The sequence below is a fragment of the Corvus kubaryi genome, unplaced genomic scaffold (assembly GCF_017639235.1).
Source record: "Corvus kubaryi isolate FWS band 111438036 unplaced genomic scaffold, C.kubaryi_AGA036_p1.0 124, whole genome shotgun sequence".
Lineage (NCBI taxonomy): Eukaryota > Metazoa > Chordata > Aves > Passeriformes > Corvidae > Corvus > Corvus kubaryi.
Genome location: NW_024580659.1, coordinates 4,128,529 through 4,145,247, shown reverse-complemented (window position 1 = coordinate 4,145,247; position 16,719 = coordinate 4,128,529).

The following is a 16,719-nucleotide window of genomic DNA, read 5'->3' as shown; positions in this document are numbered from 1 at the left end:
TCCCAGTCAATGGAAGACCCTCGATGCCCGAGCTAAAACACAGCTAAGAAATCCCAACAGTGAAGCAGGATCAGGAGATTGTCCCTGTTCTGTCCTGCAGCTGCTAAATGGTGGGACCTAGGGGAGAGTAGAGATGTCACAGTTAAGAGTGTGAACTATTTACCTATGTTTAGTCTCAATAACATTAGATTTAATTATATTACTTAGATTTAATTATATTAATTTGCTGATAGTGGTTATCACTGGGTTCACAGGTACAAGAGAGGTTTGTTATGTATTTGTTTTTAAAGAAACAGCTTTCAGGATGTACTTCCCAGTATTAAAAGTATCTTTGGCAACTGAGTCTCCTCTTTAAAAGCTCTTTTTCAATATTAGAGGTGTGATAAGAGTTACTGCTATTATTATTTCTTTATACATACCTTTTTGTTAAACAAAGAAATCAAAAAGACAGTCCTGAGATTAAAGCTTAGCTGGTACTATGATGAACCAGAGAAGTTTTTTAAGGAAATGAATACACTGAATACGCAAAGCTGTACAAATTGCCTGGGTTTTGCCATCACCATTTGTGCCAAAAAGGAGGCTGTTAATTGCATTTACTGGGAAACACCCCCACATTTTACCCCTGCATCAGCCAAGCCATGGAAAGCATAATTCACATGATATATTCAGGCGGATCTAAAAAAGGTACTTTGGCTAATGGTAAAATTTTGAAGTTCCCAGAATAACATCCAGAATCAACGTCATCTGAAAAATCCAGTTTGAAATGCAGTTGTGTCACTAGTTCAGTCAGTATTAGTAAATCAGGTGGGTTTGAAGCAAAACAATTCTGATTGCATCACTTGAAACAATCTGATATATTGGTTATGAAATCCTACATATAAAATTTAAGAGCTTCCATGTTGACTTAGTATGGACCTCCTACACAGTTTGTAAACCACAGCCTTTTCTCCTTTTTCACATAGTTTCAGTGTAATCCATCAATCTCCTCTATTATGTTATAGCAATTTGTAATTCAAACAGAGGAAGTGCAGTTTATTCATGAGGAACTCTGGCAAGTAACATCCACAGATATATTTTACACTACAGTTTTGTCTTCAGAAACTATTTTAAAGTCTAGCAGCAACACTGGCAGCAAAGAGAGCTGTTTTGTGTGCCCTCACTTTGGCACTTGTTGAGGATCAAATATGCACCTGTTGATGTGACCCCCCCCCCCACTTGCTTGGCTGGGCTCACCTGAGGCTGTGGAGGAACCCAGGCTCTGTGTGACCCTCAAAGGGACTGGGAAGCCCCAGTAAAGCACTGGAGCTGCTGGCAGGTGATCCTTGGGATGTGAGGAGCTCTGCAGGTACAGACTTTGTCCTGCTGAGCAAATGGCTCCCTAATGTAGATGCAGTATATATTTTCCAAACAAAAATGATGAAGTTTTACTAATTACCAGTAGTTTGTTTCCAGAAAGTCACTTATTTTATCTTCCAGAATTCTTGGTAGATGGAGTACTGGATTCAGTAGGAAATTTATTTTTTGCCATCCCAATGCAATTTCTTTGCCAGAAAACATTCTTAAGTATTCTAAATACTACTATTTATCAAAAATAATAATAAAAATACAAATTCCACCCCCCAGTGATGGACAGACAGTATTTACAATGACAGACAGAGAAGCATAGCTTGATTATTCCTAACTCACCATGATTTGCAGTCACAGCAAAATCACTTTGATATCAGAAATACAAGTTGTTCTACCTATGTCAGTTTGGACTGAGGATTTTATTCCTCAGAAGGGGAGTGCTAAATTAAGGTGTTTCCTAACTTGTTTAGACCAAAGGGGTTCCACTACTTCTCACGTTTGATTCAGCAGTGCTTAAGAAAATGCAATTTTGTCCTTGGCTGCCATATGAGCAGATTCAATGGTTACCTCTAAAAATACCACTATAAATCCACAGGTACTTCATCAGTAGCAGCAGGGAATTCTAGCTTAAATAATGTATAAAATAATATCTGAAATTCCGTGAGAAACTGATGGGAGAAGAGAGAGATATTTTTATTTTTCTAATGGAAGTCACTGTGTAGAACATCCAAAAAGTTGTCTTCTTCTTATCCATATTTATGAAGGAAATTCTCCATTTTAAGCTTCCTGATAGAATCCAACCATTTGAGCTAATTTAAATTTCAGAATGGATTAGGCCTGGAAACTCAGCTGGCTACACCAAGAGAACAGACTTCCTTGTATTTCCTCCACACACCCCCAATTTTGGACATATTGAACATAAAGCAAGGCAGGCAGGCAGTCATATTTACTTATAGCAGAGACATTGCCAAGTTTGTAGAACAACCTTTATCAAAAGTTTTTTTGTCCGTTATATTTCTCTTCCAGATACATTTTGAATTTTCATTTCTTTTCATATTCCCTTAGATACTCTGTTGATTTTCTGTCCTGGCAACATAGTCTATCATTATATCTTGCTTTAAAATGTGTTGAGTGATTAGAGAGGAGTCAGGGCAAAAATAGCAACAGCTGTGACTGCCTGTGCCTGACCGAAAATACCCAGCCGTGCACGTCTCCAGGCACATCAGGCTTGTGAGGCCACGCTATGGCAGTGTCCCTCTGGACTTAGACTCACGAAAATGCTGTATAACAATGAAAACAGGGCATTAGACAAATTAGATCTTCCGTATCTCCTTGTTCCTTCCTCTCGGGACAAAAATATATGTGTTTACTTACCCTGGGAAAAATGCAGATTCAGGTCACTCTTCTTTCTCTTCCTCTAAGCCTCTATTGTCCATTAAAAAATGAAATGAAATGAAATGAAATGAAATGAAATAAAATAAAATGCTCTTGTAGCTAGCTCTCTCCGTATCTTATGTACTTGTAGTTTATGTATCTGACACCCTTCTTCTGGTCTTGTTCTTGTCTTTCAGAGCAGAGGTGTATTTCAGTTTTTTGGCAGAATGACCCATCGTATAGAGACTTCCTCTCACTTTTACACCCTCACCACAAGAGTTAATAAACAGCAGCCATCTGCACTTCAGTGATTCTTCCACAGCTTGTTGAAGGCCTTTTCACTACAAAAAAAATAAATACCAGTAGAGCTTTACTTTGAGATTTAGGGGGCATTTACTTCACATGTGCATAAGCTATCAGTCATAACTTCATTCCCACCCTCATGCCCCAAATCTATTACCTATGCTGCTTTTAAATGTATTTTTTGATTAAGCTTGTTTTATTCATCATTTGTGTTCCTCTCTCATAATGGAATTCCTGTCATGGTGTGTCTACAGATTTTCAGGATAAAAGGAAACCAACTACCATATTTTCTTGTGGACGGAGCTTTGTGTCTTGGCCAAAAGTCATTTATAGAAGGAATAGATCAGTTGGAGGCCTTCCTCTCTGGTCTAAATGAGAAATTGCTCCTTATATTGTCTTTCATCTTTTAAATATGTTCTGATCTGATCTGAGCAGCTGTCTATGTGAGATTTATTCCTCTGCTTGTTCACTGATGTTCTCGTCTATGCTAATCAGTCTTCCTTTGTGTGTCTTGAGCACTATCTTCTTAATCAAGTTTATTTTCAGGCCCAATTTCTTGGCTTTCATGGTCCAGTTCCTCAATTAATTCTTGTAGATTGAGTTTTTAGACCAGCGTGATATCTGACAATCTGATTTACTTAATTTTTTTATATCTTTGGGGGTTCATTTCTTTCATTATAGACATCCCTTTTACAAAAATGCTGTAGAATAGCTGCAAACAGCTTTAAAACAGTAGAATCACATAGTTCTATTTCTCTCTCTCTCCCCCTATAAATACACACACACCCACATATATAAATGAGCCTACACAACTTAAACATGTGGTAGATGTTTCACATCACTATGTGCTTCCTGGAGACACAAAACAGTGTCATATTTTTATGTGCTTTGGCTTTCCAAAGCTCTGACTTTTGAGTTTTTCTCCAGCCAAAGAGCCATGTCCAGGCAGTTCATGAATGCCACTCAGATTGATAGTTAGGTCCTTAGTGGTGCTCCAGTAACTCATTAATCATTTGAATATTATCTGTTACAAAGCACCCACAACAAAAGCCTGTCTGTTTCCATTGTTTAACCAAGTCACTGCAGCGTGGCAATTCCTGCAGGAACTGTCTCCACTCATTTCATTTCTGAAAGGACCCAACTATCCCAAGCTTAAGAGCTTCTTGTCCAAGGCACCATTGAAACTGTTTGGAGTCCACCTCACCTTCCAGCATTAGGGTTCCTTTCTGCCACCTGACTGACTGATGGTCCGGCTACATCTCTGGGATTCCAGAAAATGCCTGTGATGATCCCACAAGGAAAGTCACTAAGACACCAAATGGACTCCCCAGAGCAACAGGTGCCACTTCATTCACTCGACTGTAGAGCTAAATAACCACTCCTCCTTGTGGCTAATGCAAAGCTGAAAGGACTTCAAGGATCAAGATGTTGGCTTGTTTCAGCCTACTTCCAGCATAACTTTTTCCAGTAGAAACATTCTTGTCTTCTTCTTGTCTACCTCCTCTCTCCCAAGCAAAATTCATGTGGGATTTTAGGCAGGGGAGAGGATGCAGAAATTTCCAGAGGAGGTAACTCAGGCTGCCTCAGCTCCACACTGAGGAGATCTCTTGCAGTATGAGCAAAGATTTTCCTACCAAAGGGATGCAGGCTGTAGCATGGTAAGCTTACACCTCCTTCCTACAGAGTAATATCCTTGTTGCCAAAATTTCCAATTTCTGAGGACAGGCATTCCCTGCTGAGCACTGACAGTACAGGCTCACTGACCAGCTTCCCTCAGGCCAACATTTACTGCTTTCTCCATAATTCTATCTTCATTCAGGCACTCGGCCTCTTTTCTGAGATGCTTTAATTCAATGGAAATTGGGAGGGAAATTTGTCTCCACACCCAGGACCCACCAATATCCCTTAAATTATTTCAATTTTATTACCTAATCCTGATTATTGAGTGTTTTTCCACTTACCTATGGTTTGCCAGGATTTTGGTCCAGCCACAAGGCCTAAATAATGCACCAGGCTTTGGAATGGAAATGAGCTTGTCCCTTTCTTGACTGAAAGTCCTGGCTACTGCCACTAATGCTTGTCACTCCCCTGACATAAATGTGCATGTCATCAAAAATTCTCAGCTTCCAGCAAAAAGCATGCAAGTCACTGGTTTTATAAGAGTACAGAACCACATGGTACTATAACAGAGACCTCCAAAGTATCTTAAAAAGAAAGGTGAACAGGCTTCTTAAAAGCCAAGTGGCAGCTACAAGCCAAACACAGTGGGTGGCTTTCACCTACCCTGCTCTAACGCCACAGCAGGATTTATGGCAGATTCCCTTTACAGCTGCAGCTCAAGGTGCTGTTCTTCACTTCCACAGTCTGGGAGCTGTGTGCTTTGACATTACCAGCCTGCCTTTCCCTTTGATCTGGGATTCTGGATCAGGCAGGACACACAAATCACACGGGTGTCTGTCTGAGCAGATTAGCTGAGAGCACACCCTGCATGAGGACTCTGTACCTTACTTGAACCAGGAGCATGATGGCCAAAGCCCAGCCCATACCCACTTTCTTCCCTTAGGAGGAGAGGAGAGTGTAAGAGAGAGTGGGGGAAAAGGGGCTTTGTCTGCCTCTGCTGAGCAGCATGGGGCAGACAGATGTTAATGCTGACGTCCCACTGTATTTTGTTTTGGGCTTGCTTTGATAGTGCTCAATTACACACATGTGAAAAATAAATAAAACCACAGAAGCACATGACTTTTACAGCTCCAGTCAGTGTGTGTCAGGTCCCTTGTTTAGTTTTTTTTTAATTGAAGATGTTTAGACATTTAATAGTTTGAGACAGACAGAGGTTCCTCCGTTGGCTTTTGTTCAGGCTCATTTGTATTCAAATCCACATTTTGGAACAAAGAATCCCAAACGAGCCCATATTGAAGTCAAAGGATACATGAGAGGCTCTGGAATACATTGTGCAAACAGCTTCAGAGCTGGGCTTGCGCAGCACTGCCCTGCCAGGGGGTAAAGCCCCTTGCTAAGTTCGGCTCTGCTCCAGGAGACATTTATGCATGTGCTTAATTTTTAGCAAAAAAGCTTTTCTACCAAAGCTGATGGAGCTGTATAAGAATCTGGGCAAACCTAGTTTAGTGCCTGTTGGATCAGGGCCACTGACTGCTACACTGCAATATGAAGGGGAAAACTTACTGAGCAGAGACAGCATTTTCTTTCAGGAAAATGTCTCATTCCTCATCTGCTTTTCCCAATGTTAACAATCAGGCAGATCTGAATTATATTTCCCTATTGAAACATGATGCTATTTATATACACTTAAAACTTTATGTAGCTTTACAGTTCTCAAGTAAGAAAAAATAGGAGAACAGGTAGTCAACAAAAAGACAGCATTTTCCATCCTAATAAACATTTTACATTGATTTCAGAACTACACACTTTAAACAGAACAGCAACTGCTCATTTTGTTTCATAATGTCAGTTCAAAGCAAGCATGTTTAGATTTTAAATTATTTTTCTTTTTTTAGAAAAGGATGTTGGTTTATTCCCCTCAAGGAAAAAATATTTTCCATGGAAAGCAAAAGGTTACAACAAAACCATACTAAAATGTTTTGTCCAAAAATGTTAACCACATCTTAATACAATTTAACAGCTACCCATATTGTTGCACAACTGCCATCACTTATTTCTGTGGCATGAAGTCTTTCCTCAAAATCTATTGTGTCTTTTATCTGTAATGTGCATAAATTATTTTTTAAGCAGTACTGCATTGTGGCAATTGCCAAAATAAAAGCATGTTTAATATGCCGTGACATTTAAAAAGACTACAATTGCTTCTTAGAGAGGTACTGTAATTGTTTTTCCAGAATTAAACAGGAAATAAAAAGCCAAAGTGTACCGTGTATTATACATAATTGGCCAATCATCAAAATGACCAAGTAAGTTCAGGACTCAGCCTGTGTGTTAAACACAGCAAAGGAAGTGGCATACATTAACTAAGCTTCTGTATTTTATTTTCATTTCAAACCATATTACTAGAGCTGTAAGGGCTTGGGAAAAAAACCAGCCTGGCAGTGCACATTTCTCTAAGAACCTCTTCAAGCTGTTGAGCCTTGGGAGAACTTCATTACAACCTCTTGCTTTTGCTTTTCCACAGGTCTGCAACTTAGGTTCAACAGGTCCTGCCTCACTGTGCCAAAACCTTAAGCAGGCATTTTTAAATGAACAGTTTAAAACATAATAATTGAAAGTTATATATCCCATCTCATCCCAAGGGATTCTGAAGCACTTTAAAAAGCTATCAGACTAACTCTATACTGTATCACAGCAGCCAAATTTCTCCTACCTTCAGCTTTCCTTCCCTTTGCAAAGGCAGTCAGAATTGGGCCCTGCTTTTAGTGAGGAAGGATGGAAGGATGAGAAAGCAGCTCTGAACCTGTGGCTGGAGAATGGAACCGAGCACGTTGTCTCTGCAGAGCAGCACAGGGCAGGCACAGCACTGCCAGAGGCTCCCCTGCAGAAATGCTCAGGGCAGACACTGCTCACCCACTGCCTGACACTGCTCACCTCAGGAGCTGAGAACGCAAGAGAGAGTTCAATGAAAGCTTTTGCATCAATCCCAGTAGCTCATCAATGGCACGCTTCTCTCTGAATCAGCACAAGGTGTGCGTCTGCCTGTTCATCAGCTCCAGATTTTATCTACAAGTGTTGCTACAGTTTCTATCTGATTTCTGATTTCTGAGTACTTGTTGTCTGCAGCAGTAGCTGAAATGTGTTTAGAAGTCCTTCTCTTCTGAATATGTCCAGTAATTTAGAAGTTTTATTCACCTTTTTTTGGATTCTCTATAGAGAACAAAGCTCTGTGGATATATTGCAGTACTTTCAGTGGCCAAAATCTAATGTTAGAAAATCAGGATTAGAGTTCCAAAACTATCCAAGCCCTCCAGCAATTTTTCTATGCTTAGTACAATGTTTGTTCCTGAACAGAGATTGATAGGTTACTATGAAAAAATCAGAGGGTGTTTCCCATAACAGCTAGCTCTCTAAGTGTATATAATTTATATATACAGTTTATTAAACTATTCTATGTACAATTAAAATATAAACAATTCTGAGGGCAAAGGTTATCAGTGTATCTGACAGTATGTGTTTAAATATTTATAGAAATTGTCACAAAGAATGAGCACTTACCCAAAATCTTTCTGTACCTTCTAAACTACCCAGACAAGATTTAAATATTCACATCCTTCCTTAACAACCAGGGATTAGGCTTGTGGTAAACTCCTCCACCTTCAGAGAGCTCCAGTTACCATCATAACACATGACCTCTAAAATTAATAGAAAAGGATGTATTTTGCAAAATGTCCTGAAGATCAGTCAGCACCCTGAGGCTTTTCTAGTAAGGCATGACATTAACAAAGGGTTTATAGAGACCTGTCTCCTCTCTTTAAAGTGAAAGGGGATGCTTGTGCTCATTTTAACTACAAAAGTGTGACACTTGGGAAGTCATTCTAGCATACAGGATAGTCCAAAGCTGTTTGGAGCTTTCTAAATCAAAACTATTGTCCTTTTAAATTCAGTCTGGAGTTAATAGCTGTAGATTACAAAGCAGCAGGGCCTTGTGCTATTGCACCAGCATCTATTAACCAGGAGACATCCTTCTTTATCAGTCTGTTCTGCTGGAGCTCTGGCCTAATCAAAGCTGAACTGCAGCCACCTTATCTGGAAGAGGCAAAGGCTCCTGGTCCACATCAGAAATAATTAAGCTCCTTGCTGGGCACAAATCTGACCAAAAAATTCCTGACTAAGCATTTCTTTAAAAGGTGGGGAAACACCAGGTTGGCAAAATCATCTCTTTCCCGTCCAATCCTCCACTCGCCCCTGCTTCAATCTACAGCTTTATTTTCATTTATATTAGGAAAACATTGCAGCCCATAAAGGTCCCCCTCTGACCTCAGACTTACCCCACACTGAACTAGGCTGCTGGCTGAATTGGACACGGTGTTGTTTTAGACCTGGGTGGCATCAGCCAACTGCAAACCTTTCAGACTCTACTTCCTAATTAAGGGCTTCACTACACTGGGAAATTTACCAGCATAGCTATAGTGGCTTAATTATAACTGTTATAATTGAGATATAAATATAAATCTCTATTTCTACATTCATATAAGGACTCTGAGTGCTTATGTCTGGTTTAGTTTATGTCACTATGAAAGCTGCTTGAGGAGAAAAAGAGGTCTTTGCTTTATACTAAATATATCCACAAGGGGAGTTTTACTGGCCGGGCTGGTGTAGTTACAACTGATATAAGTGTACCAGTATAACCCAGCCAACGAGTGTTCCCCTCCACACAGCCCTTCCCAACAGACTCAGGTACAGGTTAACAGCATAAGAAAGCAGAAGGAAGCTCCTGGACTTCCACTGGACAGACATCTTCATGAGGAAATGCCCTTCAGACTAACTGAGATTGTGCAGCAGGGGATGATGACTGAGAATGGAGGTGATATTTAAAATGACAGTGGGTGATACAGCTAGCACCAGCTACAAATATTTTAAGTTGAAAAAAATTTACTTGTGCAAAATGCCAGCTTTCAATCAGAATTGATCAAGAGCTCTACTCACTCCTAGTGAAATAGCAGCACTTGGAACAGCTGCCCAGCATTTGCTCAGGGCAGGGAAATGTGCCAGCTGCCCAGTGCTCCTTGGGGACACTCGTGTGAAAATAGGGTTTACTTAGGAAGCAGCTCTAATATTTGACTTCCTCAAATTAGGAAGCATCTGCAGTGTGAACCTGGCATCTCTAATATTCGTTTCTTTCACTAATACGTTCCTGATGTCTCAGATCTTATGTACTGACAGGACCCTCCAGGTGCAATTAATGTTGCTCTTCACTTTGGCAGAGGTGCACAGAAACTGGAATCTTTTTGAATTCATTGAATACTGAAAAACTTATGAGACTATTCATTTCAATTTTTAGAGAAACATTTTTAACCTAACATTTCACTGGGCAATATCTATTATTTTTCTTAATAGAAAAATAACCAGAAATAATTGCTATACTTTCAAGAGAATTTTGAAAAATATACATATTTCTTTATAAGGAATTGATAAAAAAAGCAACATGAAATACCTTATAAGCCTTTCACATTAAAGGTTAAAAAAAAAATATATATATGATTTGCTGTCAAATATTTTGCTTAATCTCTGGATGTTTCACTGTATTCCACTGGATCAAATAGATCTCACCTGACAGAGAGCTGCTCTCTACAGACAGAAAATTAGCCAGGCTATGTTTTCTCAGCACTGAGTTTTCTGAATAGCTTTAACAGTTGTGTTCAAAAGCCATTTGCTTATATTTGCTTGATCTCAGTTGCTCTTGATTGCTAAAATTTAAGAACTCCAACTTAGAGCAAATTAATTTCAGCCAGACAGAAACCAATTCCACCTGGAACAGGGATACAGGGCCCATGGCATGGGTGAAGATAGAATGACATACTGCTAACTTTGGAAATCCAGGAAATAATCTCCCGAAAACTCAGGAAGATTTACGCCTTTCTAATCCAATCATAATTCACTTCTACAAAACATGGAATGAAATCCACAGAGAATCATCCAAGGAAATTCTTTGAGCAGACAGATGGGGAAATTCCTCAGTAAAGGTAAAAGGTCATTTATTAACCTGAGACAACTGAATAAAAAAAAAGAATAATGATGTTCTCCAATCCTTTTAAGAACTGTCAGCTTTGAGAACAGTATAGGTGAAAAAGGGTGAAAACACAGCAGCAGCACAGATATACACAGCATTTCTCTTGCAATTGTGCTAACCAAGAGGTTAAATTCACTGCAGCTGAAGAAGTCTGCACAGGACTGCAGATCTTAAGAACAGCCAAGAGAATAAGGCATGATTTAAAACCCTGCTAAAAACCCCCAAACTCTAAGTTGCAGAAACCTAGAAACGATGTTCCAGTCACCAGTGGCCACTTCAATCATGCAATGCTTGCAGTGGATCACAGAATCAGACCCATATGTACTTTTATTCCCTGCTCAGATTGCTCTAAGTAGGTGCCATTGTTCCTTTCCAATCCAGCTTCCAGGAAACTCAGGAGAAACAGAAGGAAAAATAGCATTTTGTTCAAGTCAAGCCTCAAAATAAAACCCATGTCTTTTCTTTCCCTGAAACGAAAGGAAAGATTAATTGAGAGATAAAGTACTGCACTCTGTGTTGCATTCAAGAAGATAATTTTAAAGTGCACCGTGGAATTCAATTACTTTTGAATGGTCCTGCCAATCCACTTAAAGTAGGGCACAAGTGCTAAAAGACACATTATGTAATGTATAAACACGAAGTGAAGCTAACTCTCCCCAACAAATCTTTGAAAAACATCAAGTGAAAGCAAAGAGAGCTGGAAAAAAATGCTGTCATTTGAGGCTTCTCAACAGATTTTCTTTCCTAGTTCTAGCCCCCAGCCCATACGTTAGACACTTCAGAGGCAGCAGGGAGCAGAGATGGAATGAAGTGTAGGGAGTGTTATTGTGCAGTGCATGGACAGAGGGAATGCTGCCACAGTCTTCAAACTCATCAGGAGACAAGGATTTACATTCTCTGTTGAAGACTGGACCAGGAGATTCAAAAGAGTTATTCTGTCACTTGAGAAGCCAGCATGAAATATACATGGCCCATAATATCCCGTGAGTTATGGCACTCTGGTGCATAGGTATAGGCTGGGTTAAGAGGGTGTAATCAGAACCAGAAGGTAAGGATGTGCTTGGATGACATGTTGCTTATCAATACCTGCATGAGGAAAATAATGCTCCTTACAGCACAACCATTTCCCAGAACTATAATGCATACAAATACATATATACACACACCCCCTATAGTAGTATTAAATTGAACCTTCTGGTTCTAATGGCAGCAGATTATATGAAAACTCAGAAAAGATGCACTTAGATCTTTTTCTTCTTCCATTTGATAATAGAGTTTGGTGGTTTGTTGGGTGTTTTAGGATTGTTTTTCAAAACTCATGGAAAAAAATAAGTAGGAATAGAAACACAAAATGGAAGGATTTAAAAGGACCTAGAGCCCTATAAGCAGAAATGATCCATCATGATAAAACTATGGAGAAGAAACAGATGTGGAGTCCAGCAGTCTCTAAAGACTGGAACAAAGAATGATAGATCAATTTTATATCCATTTGCTTTCTCTTTTCTTCTTCATGAATACTGTGATTGTGCTTCTTCAGTGATTATTCAGCCACTAAAAAAAACCAAAACCTGATCTACTGATATGTTAAAGCGTTGTCTGTTTGATAAGCGCCTGTTTTTTCATTTATATGAGCTGCAAATGTCTTCCAGAAGACAGTGCTGGTAATAGAAATTTATGTCTCTAGAAGTTCAGTAACAAATGGGCCAAGAGGCTTTTTGGGAGTATTTTGCAATGTTTCACAGTTACTTACTTATGTTAAGGCTTTAAGATTAGTTTAATACTCTCTTCTTCCAGAAAGCAGACTTTTTAGGATATTACACTTCAGGGCTTACAGGCACCATTCAAGATTTCTCTCTTTGAGAGAAAATGAGACTTCTGATAAGCATGATAAATGTACATACTTTAAGAACTATTTTTCAAATCAGCTTCTTTACTTATAGCACTGACTTTAAAACAACAGATACTTTAGATGAAGGACTTTATATACTCCAGCCAAAATTCACTGAAGATATGGAAAAGATACCTGCACCTATAATGCTGTTATTTCCATTAAAAATGGATGAGACTCTACCAGCATTTGTGACATATAGGAGATTTTACACTTGATTTTTTATTCTGTATTGATTTAAATGATCTTCTCTCAAGACACTGCAGTTTAATAGGCTGAACATGCAGCTGATAGGTGAAATTCTTTGGAGCCATATCTTCACATTGTTTGCACACAACTGACTGAAACCTGAGCTCCTCAGTTTTATTTCCTGATTTGATCAATATAGCAGTTCTGGGGCAAAGTATTTACAGCCCAGTCAGGTCAAGCACCAGACTACTCTTACTTCCTGATTGAAACACAAATGCAAAATCTCAAAGGATTCACATCCTGAGCTCTCTGCATTTTCATCCCCCAAACTGTAAAAAGAGGACAATATGGTAGAAGAATTCCAGAGGAAATCTCTGTTGAATCAAGAGCAAACCAAGCTCAGTGGGTAACTTGTCTTTTTTTTCCCCATTTTTCAGAATTTACTTGAAATCAGCTTCCCTCCCTGTTCCCTTGTCTTCAACTGCCTCAGCTTTCAGGCTGTGCTGTCCTTGCTTGTGCCCACCAGCAAACGTGGCTCCTGATCAGCTGCCTTGTCACAGACACAAATATGCACCAAGTTGCCTTTTCTGCAAGTTATTTCTGAGGCCCTGCCTGCAATAATGTATGGTTGTATCTTTTTTTCATAAGAACAGCTGTACACTGAAGCCATGAAAATGTTGTCCAAAAAAAAAAATTTAATTTCACTCTCTAAAACATAAAAAAGCTGAATCTTGTATGCCCTCCCTGTTCATAGCCAGCTTTACCAGTAGGACTACATGAAAGGAAGAATATTTCCAAGAATGTGGCATGAATATTTCTATTGATAGCTACAACAGGACAGGGGGAAAAATGTGTCAGTCTGCCCTTTCAAGAGGCCATAATCTTTCCTCTCTATGCTTGCCACACTACAAGGGAGTTTTCTTCTTCTGTAAGACTGAGGCAAGAGCTGGACAGATGGGAAAGCAGTATAAAACATAGAGGGGGTTTTCCTGTTTATTTCACTCGGAGTATTTAATTTTTTTGAATTAGGGTATCCTCCACCAATCTTAAATCTGTCAGATGCTAATGAAGTTAGGGTTGCAGTATTTGGAAAGGAATGGGGAGGACAAATTTCCAGGTTTTCTGCCATGAGTATCACAACGATAAAGCCTTCTTCTCTCAAGTGAAACAGTTAAGAGATTCATGGTTTGTCCTAATCTGAAACAGCATTGCCTAGAGGTCCCAAATGCAGGGCTGAAAATATGCAACAATCTTGGTGTATTAGAAGCTGTAGATCATTTACATACTTGGCAAGGCAGTTTAAAATCATTGTTTACTGTTAAGAAGTTCTCAAGTGTTTATTGAAAACTATGTTAACTGTGGAACTTTTAAGTATCTTCTATTAGAAAAAATCCTCCAAGATAGACAGATGCAAATACGTAATGACTGCCATATGTCAAAAGGATTTCATGGTTAAAAACTGGACTTAAACAATGCCCCTCTGAGTTCTCATAAACCCAAGTTTTTAAAGTGCTTTTTCTTTTAAATAAAATCTGGAGGTTTTCTGCCAAGAAAACTTTTATCAGTGGAAAATAAAAATTCTTGACCTTCCTATATCTTACAAAATATTCATCTTCCTACAGAGATCTCTGTTTATATCATTACTAGTGGACCTAAAGGATATTAACTAGATATTCTTTATTGAGTCCATACTTGTATGAATTCATGTGTATCACAATAACTCCAGGTTTTAAGCAGAATTCAAAATACTCTGTTTACTGTTTCTCCAGAGGACAGATTTCCTGGGAGTCCTTGAAATTCTCAGGGTTTAGACTTTGAAAGACCAAAGAAGAAAGAGCAGGAAGAATGTCTGCTTTAAAGGACAATGCCTTTCTGAAACCCACAAAGATCTGATGATGGGAAATCACAAGTCTCCATTAGAGTCTTTATGAGCAGGTTTCATGTCCTGCTTTTTAATATGTTAGAGATAATGGAATTGCAAATTAATTGTTGCTCTGGTTTGTTTTTGATGCTTAGTAACTAGCAATGTAAATAGATTACTTTTTTCCCCTAATTATTTCACTCACATCTGTAGACATGAAACAGATGTACCTAAACAGCTTCATTAACTATAACAGATAAAAAAATATTGTCAGAAACTCGGGATTCTCCCTTAACTATTGCACTTATCACAGTAATATCTCAGAGGAAGCATTAGAAGAATCCAGGAATGCATCTGACTGCTTCTAAATTAATTCTTCCCCCCCCCCCCCACCCTAAACAACATGGGCAAATGAAAAATAGTATTTCATTTTTCCAGTTAAACCCAACTGACCAATGCCAAATGAATAACAAAGAAAAAAACCCAAACAATTCTTTATTTCCTCTTTCAGGATTCATCTGCACATTTGCATGTGTGCCCCAAGCATTCTCAGTTAGTTCAGCTATCCCAGCTAGTCCCGACTAGCTTCCTCTATTAAACATTTAGCACTCTGCCTAAAACATTTAAATAGCTGACTCAAAGCACTTCTCACCACGAACTGAAATCTGATCTTCCCTTTCTCCTGGAAGTGAAATACCCAGCATGTTAAAGTTGCAAACTAAATCCTAAAATAGTCAAACAAACCCAGCATTAACCACTTGAACTTCTGGTGCTAAGGTTCAAATTTGACTCAGAATTGTCAAGTGTAACCTTTTCTTACAAGGCTGCTTTAAACACATGTAAGTGCAGTTCAAGACCACATCTGGAATGAAAAAAACAGCTTTCCATCTTGATCTTACAGAGGCTCTACTAGCTGTCAACTCCTTATAACCTCTTGATAAAAGAATTCAAGTAAAAGATAACCAAACTCTGCACTACTTGAATGAACTAGAGCTCAACTCTTCAAAAGCATCTTGGATTTTACAGCGCTTTGACATGACTAACTGGAAATTCAGCCTCAATTCCATTTAAAGATAACAAAGGACTTGCAATTAATAATGGAAACAGGGAACACAGTTGCTTTCACACCACTTATTGTGATACTGCATTGATATTTCTCAATACTATTTTGTTGATTTTGTGTGAATTACCTACAAATTTCTACATAGTCAACACACCCCATTTACTTCCAGAAACTGTTAGCAGCAGAGCAGAGCACAAACATGAGCTTTTGACACCTGGTGAGGTGTTAGAGGGTAGTGTGACACAGACACAATTACCTGGTTATTCCTGCCACAATGATGAGCAATCAAATCTGCTAAAACTGTTGAAAAGGAAATTGTCTTGAGGTTTCAGCCTCTCATCACATGGATGGCTGGATCAATCAATGCCTGACTACTCTTAATTAAAACACCATCAGACTTAGGAGAAAAAAATAAAAAATGTCTAATGCAAGGAAAATCAATGAGTCCTTCCTAAATTAACACTGTGCTTTGAAATTCTTCAAAGCATCTGCTTGGCAGAACTGTGGACTTCAAAAATAATTTGTACTGAAGTGCAAACAATAAAATAGCATTTCTCCAGTTACCATGGGAAGAAGGGAAAAAAGTCTGGAAGAGTTGGAGACATATCCTTCCACTCAGAGCATCACAAGGATAGACCCTGACTTGGTATATCCAAACATCCAGTTCCAAAAACTGTTCTTGGGAAGAAACATAGAACGGAATCTTGAAGAGGACGTAAATCCTCCCAAGGAACTGTGGCAAGAATATTATTATATTGGAAGAAATATGATCTGAGCTTAAGGGCCAAAGGCTAAGGACAAGAGAAGAAAATTGTCTTGAGACTGGATTGTGATAAACTCCAGTGAGACCTTCTGGACTCTGGACATGGGAACCATTTCTCTCAATAGATACCTGGCAGCTGGTCCTGTCACAGGGAATATGTTGCTGTACACCAGATAAATTGCAAATCAAACACATGGGGAAGGACTTGAACGAGTAGAAAAAAAGGCTGCATATTATT